Source organism: Dipodomys merriami, unplaced genomic scaffold (genome assembly GCF_024711535.1).
Source record: "Dipodomys merriami isolate MVZ:Mamm:240054 unplaced genomic scaffold, mDipMer1.0.p SCAF_575, whole genome shotgun sequence".
Lineage (NCBI taxonomy): Eukaryota > Metazoa > Chordata > Mammalia > Rodentia > Heteromyidae > Dipodomys > Dipodomys merriami.
The window spans coordinates 545280-552192 of record NW_027206152.1 but is presented as its reverse complement, the minus strand read 5'-3'; the positions used below and the strand labels follow the sequence as shown (position 1 = coordinate 552192).

The 6913-nt window shown below is 35.1% G+C and overlaps 1 non-coding gene across 1 annotated transcript; it reads left to right on the top strand.

The window, feature by feature from the left end:
* Positions 1–6184: 6184 nt before the first annotated feature.
* LOC138813026 (U6 spliceosomal RNA) lies at positions 6185–6291 on the top strand. The gene has a single exon (XR_011367692.1). It is a non-coding gene; the product is annotated as a U6 spliceosomal RNA (small nuclear RNA).
* Positions 6292–6913: the final 622 nt, after the last annotated feature.

Sequence of the window (6913 nt, the reverse complement as noted above, 5' to 3'; positions counted from 1 at the left end):
TCTCTCTCCCTGTCATGCTCACACAGAGTCCTTTGCAGATTTTCAATATTTTCATTTACCCTGTTTACCAGTAGTTTTTAGAGAGCTTTTTGGGAGCTCTCCTCTGGATTATTCATTATCTGTCCTGTCCCCTGATTACCATGAGTGGGAGTTGACATACCCGGACTTGCCATTTTTGTTATGTTTTTCTGGCTTGATCTGCTCATTTGGGATGAGAGTAACACCAGTTTTGTTCTAGAACACTATCTTTAGGCAAGCATCAACAAAAGTCTTTAGTTTCACAGTCAAAAGTGTGCAGATACAATGTTGTTCAACAGAAATATCTATTAAACCTCAAACTACTATGTATTAATGGGCTACGAAACACAAAGAAGAATTTGGCAAACCAGAAATTTTAATGTTTAGGGAGCGATGTGGGTAAAAATAGGAATAGAGGGATGTGGAAAAGTAGAAGGAGAGTTAACTAAGTCCTAATCTCAAAGCGGGGAATAGCCTGGATAAATGATATTAGAGAGAAAATGAAGGAGAAAGAAAAAAAGAGACAAGAAATAATAGAAAAACAAAAATTAAAATTAAAAAGTGAAACACTTCAAAATTATGCAAATTTAAAAATGCAATATTCAGAGAAGAACATGGATAGGATAAGAGGAGAGGGATGGAAAGGAGACATGAAAAACTTAGAAATAAAAATGCTTAAAATATTATATAGATATAAAGAGGTTGTACTGCTATTAAGGAATTTAAGTTTAAGAGGTTTTGAATTGAGTAATAAATTTATGCATTAAGTGTGTACACATTGGGGGGTAAGGTCTATTAATTGACTACGGGTATATTTGAAGAGCAGAACAGCATTTCAGTCACATAAAGAAGAATGAAAGAGAAGAAAAAGTCAAAAGAATGAGAAAGGAAGAAAAAAAGGATCAAAAGGTGAGTAGAGATAAAAAAAAAAAGAAAGAAAAAAGCACACACACATATACCCCTATTAGAAGAAAAAGAAGTTAATAGAAAAAATTTTAAGTTAAAAATTAAAAAGTATTTTAAAAAATTTAATAAAAGTTATAAAAAAAAGAGTTCTTTCCTTTTTTTGGGGGGGGGGGATGGGAAGATCCTGTATCTCCCTTGTGTCCATAACAGTCTCTTGCTGGAGTCTATGGTCTGCTTATGGTGTTTGATTTTCCTGTTGCTTTGCTGGTTTCTTAAATCAGTTTGTTTGAGCAGGTAGAAAAATGATATGCTTTACACAGGATTTTCTGATCCTCCTCCCAGGCTAGTTCAATGGGAGGGAGATCTGCTTTGAGTATCACAAAAGTGGGAGATGGCTGTTTTCTCTAGTTTGGAGATGCTGTGATGAGTCTAGGTTCTGGGTAGAGTTGAGGCCTTTCAGTGAACAGTAGCTTTTCCCTGAGGGGCTAGCTTCTGAGACACTCACAGAGCACAACCTGGAGACATTCTCCAGATTTATGTTTACCGAATTTCAATTGATTGTCAAGGCTGCTAGTGGGAGGGGCAACCTCTGGCTCTGTTTACCCAGTGAAGAAAGACACTGCTTTGGATGGTGGCGCAGGCTGGGTGATTTTCCTGGGTGAAGCTGAGCCTGGCAGGTCAGGTTAGCTTCCTGTGACCTACTCAATGACTGTATTGTTTTCTTCCAAGGCCTGAGTTGGAGCTAGATGCTCAGCCAGGCCTTTGTCAGTATCAAAGATGGAGATCTTCGGTAGTGGGGGGAAGGGGTGGCCTTCTCTCCTCTGCTCCATGAGGAGGAGTGAGGATTTCAGCCTTCTACTAATGCCATAGTCTTGGTTCCTGGGTCATCTCTGTTCTGTGATCTACAGGATGAAGATGACTGCTTCTTGTCAGTTCTTGCTTGAGTTGAGTAGAATCTACTCACCCGCTGCATCTGCCACGTTTGTCTCAGCCTCTCTGTCTTTCAGGTATGGTGGGGATGGATGCTGCAGCTCCCGTGGCAGCGGCAGTTGCTGGCAAGTGCTCAGATTTGTCTCCTTGCCTGGATTTTCCCTCTCTGACATAACTCTCTGAACTGTGATGGCACACTTGGTGTGATTCTCTGGCTTAGGACTGTTCACTGGAGCACTAAAACTGCTTTCTATGCAAGAGCTTGTTTAGCCTCCAGGTTCTTTGCCGCCATCTTCCCGGAACCCTAAATATAAATTTTAAATAACTAAATTCTTTTAAAATCCTCTCACTCAGTCACAGGTATGGATAGATATGTGATGAGGGCAGAATCACAATTATTCAGAAGGTTATAAATGGATGCTTACCTAGCTTTCTTTCAGCTGGATCATAGAATAGACTGTCCTAATTGGAAAAAGTTAGCCTTCCCAGCCTTTCTGCATATAAACACTCCATCAACATTTTATTAAAGGATTATTGAAGACTAGCTATATGTTCATTAATAATGACTGAACATGACAGAAAGTTGAGGGAAAACCATCTACACTTCAGTGAGGTTCTGACTTGTGCTTCACAAAGTGTTATGAAAGCTCTCCATGAGAATTCTAGCAGCTGCATTTCTAAAAAGTCTTTGAGTTGATACACTTTCTGATATTGTCTCAATGGAAGTACTTCTCTTGGAGTTCCATATTATTCAATGATGTTGTATTAGCTCCTTGTTACAATTTTCAGACTAGTCTTTTTTATGAAATTTGTTTTTCAAAATTGCTTTCCCAATTCCATCCACAAACTGCAGACAAAATTTATCTGAATAAAATTTGTATCTGTTGATAGTGCATATACTTTTATTTTTCATTATAAACATAGAACGTAGTAAAAATTCTCATAGCAAGTTCACTGCACTAGCTTGTGGGCAGATTCTAACTTAAATAATATATTGTGTTCACGTAGAGATTTTGATTATCCAAAGTGATAAGCCTGTGGTCCTAAAACCAATACTTTACTGATATTGAGTGACAAATACAACTTCATATAAGTGTAGAAGTTTTCCTTGTATCTTTTTAATATATATTTTTGTTGTAAATATACTGTACAGAAGGGTTACAGTTACATAATGTAATGAGTACATTTCTTATTGAGCATTGTTGCCCCCTCCTTTGTTTTTCCACTACCATCCTTTCCCTTCACACCTCCCCACCTCCCCCCTTCACCTCCCACTCTGGTCGAGTGTCTTGTACATCTCATTGTTCCAATGGGTAAAACTGTATCCTTTCTTTATATCTTAAATGAAGAAATGCTGGCTTGATTTATGCTTATTCTGCTCGTGTAGACACACCTAAGGTCACTCGCCAACTCCAAGAGCACATAAATGAAACGCCATCATTTTTATGTCAGTTGGTATAATTGTGTTCTACACATTTATTGACAGATTACAAATTATTCTCAAACTTTAAAACATTAAAAAGTACTTTCTTTTTTTCTTATTTTCTTGGCCAGCAAATCAGCAGGACCTCAGTCAGCATTTCTGTCATAGAACTTTTCATATAGGTTGGTTAAATGTATATGTAGAGTCCAGTTCTCTGAGGACTCACTTTAGGAATTCATGCTGGCTGTTGGAAAAGAGCTCAAGTAAGGATGCCATTTAAAGCCTTATACTTTATTCTTTACCTGGGTATTCTCCAGCTACTGTGGTTGTTTAGAGTGTTTACAAGAGCAAACATCCCGTAGGGAGCATGGAGACAACACATGACCTATACTTACTGAGACTTCTGAGTGATTTGCTGTCACTTGTACTGCATTTTGTAAGTCGAATCTCTCTAAAACTACCAGTTTTAAGAGATAAGAGGAGTGGTAAAAAAAAACTCTTAGAGACAAATACATCTTCAATATATATTGTTCCAAGCATTCTGTCTAAGGCATATTCAGCAAGTAATGAAACTTGTATTGGCTGTAATTATGTGTCTTTCTCCATGTGTGCATGTATACATGTGTATATGTATGTGAGTATAGTAACATACATGTGTACATGTATAAGGAAATATACACACATATATGCATATGTAAATAAATATACATATATAAATATATGTGCATATATATATATATATATCAGTTGTTCAGTGATTTAATCTATAGATCCCAGCATATTGTCATTCTCACAAAGTGTACATGATAAATGGGCATCCTTTGTACTCACTTCCCCCATTCCTTTGTTTTCATCCTTGGGAACATCTTTAGTCTACTTTCCATAGTATAGCTTTGTTTTCATTGCATGTACTTACTGATAATAAAAGAAAAAGATTGTTTGTAAAAGAAAAAGAACTTTTTAGGACACAGGTCACAGTATCTTATCCATCCCAATGATTGCTATGTGATAAAAGTTATAATAGTAGTAAAATTGAAAAGGAATTAATAGATTTGGTGTTTTGCCATTTAAATGTTAGAGAATAATATCACATCACTGTTATAACTCTTAAAGAATGCAAGGGTAAGTGATGGTCGCTATCATGTTCCCACAAAACCCATGGATCCTGAATGATAATAGTAGAGCAGCAGAAATTCTAAGTAGCAGACATGGAGAATGTAAGTGAAAGAGAGGAAATGAGAGAGTGTGAGAGTGAGAGAGAAATATCATAATACTGAAAGTGCATAACAGATAAACAAGAGCTGTATGAGAATATTCATACTGCTATCTTTAGACTCTAATTGTACATTTGAAGATATTTGATGTATGACAACATATCAACATGAAATATAAAGTTATTTTGATAAAAATAAATGTGACTCAGAAGAAATTATAAATGCAAAAACAATCTTCACAAAAACAAACTCTCAGAGATATTTCATAACTTTGAAAAGGATAAAGTGGCTAAAGTTAGTATAAATTTAGAAGTATTACAATTCACAAAAATATAAAAAGATATTCATATATTTCATAACATAACCCAAATCAGAAATCAAATGTTGTTTAAATGATTTTTGAAAACATAGTCTCTCAGGTGCTGGGAAGGTGGATCGTGGTAGAGTGCTTGCCTTGCATTCATGAAGCCCTTGGTTTCATTCCTCGGCACCACATAAGCAGAAAAAGATGGAAGTGGTACTGCGCCTCAGTGGTACTGCTAGCCTTGAGCTGAGGTATAGCACTCAGGCCCCAGAGTTCAAGCCCCATGACCACCAAAGTCAAAATAAAAAATACAACAAAAAGTTTCTCACTTTTATGGCTTTAACTCAGTAATACTGCTGCTTCAGCCTAGGGCTAAGCATTTATCAACACTCCTGATTCAGACTCTACTTGATCATTTTTTAATAAATATTTTGTTTTTAATTTTCCTCTTTGTAAATTCACATTCACCTATAAAACCTGGTTTGGCGATCCCAGTAAGCTTCTCAAAGTACCTCCTAATGATGACTTACCAAATGTTGTATTATATTACAACAAGGAAAACAATTCTACAAATAAAGAAACCCAATAATTAAATATTAATGATTAATAAAATAAAAAACAAAACAATTATCAGTATTTTCAGTATTTGAAGTGTAGACATATTAGATTTTATTATGTTTTCATATTTCTGTACATTTAACACTGGCTAAGGTATTGATGTTCAACCAGAGTTTTATAGAATATGCATAGTCTTAAAGTTTCCCACTAAGATGACTATTTATGGCTCATCTCATCATTTGTTTATGACTTACATCATCATTTTTTCCTCACTAACATATAAAGGAAGTTAGCCCTAATGTTTTAACAGAAACTGTGTAGTTAACATAGTCTTAACTCTTCACTCTACATCTTTACACAAAGACTTTGCAACTTCTCATTAATAAAGTTTCTATAAACTCTGAAATGTAAATATTTAGTAGTTAATATCTGCTACCATAAATCTTAAATACTTTATAGAAAAGTTTTATACTTGCCAAACAATCCTAATTTTGGCATATATAAGCAAAATCCCAAAATTAAACATGTGTAAAACATTAAAACTTTTAACAAACCTTAACACTTGCTAGAGTGTTCATTATGACAGGTGCCTTTTATAGAATAATTGAATTCCTCCTCCTACACATTTCTTGAACAACAAATATCTGGAATTACTTTGTTTTGACATGTCAGTCTTGATTTTATTCTTAAATGTGTGCTTATGTAAGAAATACATGGTTCTAAAATTTCACAACAATTCTTTTGAACTTACTAGTTTTGAACTTACTAGTTTAATAAAAAATTATTAGTTTAATAAAATCAATAAACTATACTTTATATAAAAAATGTTCTTTGCTCAATTCAGCATCACATACACTAACATTGGAACGATACAGGGAAGATTAGCATAGCCCCTGTGCAAGGATGACATGCAAATTCGTGAAGCATTCCATATTTTTACAAAAAGAGATGCTAGAAGGGATGTGGCCCCAAGGGAACCGTATGCATTCTTGGTGGGAGTGTAAACTTGTTCAATTACTTTGGAAAGCAGTATGGAGGTTCCTCAAAAGACTCTACATAAAGCTCCCCTATGACAGCAATCCCACTTTTGGGGATTTACCCAAATGATCACAAACAAGACCATACTAAAACTACCAGCACAACTATGGTTATTGCAGCATTACTTACGATAGCTAAGATATGGAACTAACCCAGATGCCCCCATTAGATGAATAGATCAAGAAAATGTGGTATATATACACAATGGAATTCTATGCCTCTATCAGCAAGAATGACATCTCCCAATTTGTTAGGAAGTAGAAAGACTTGTAAAAAAAAATTATTGAGTGAAGTAAGCCAAGTCCCAAAAAACATAAGTCCCATGGTTTCCCTTATTTTCAATAACGAATATATGTCTGGAATAAGCTGAAAAGCTCAAACGTTATGTGCATAATACCAGACAAGATGATGTTAAGGGAATTGAACCCCAAGATAGGGACACAAGTGGTTCTATGTTTCTTGCTATTGTTTCTAACTTACTTATAATGTACGATGTCATTTATTTTTGTTTCATTGTATGTT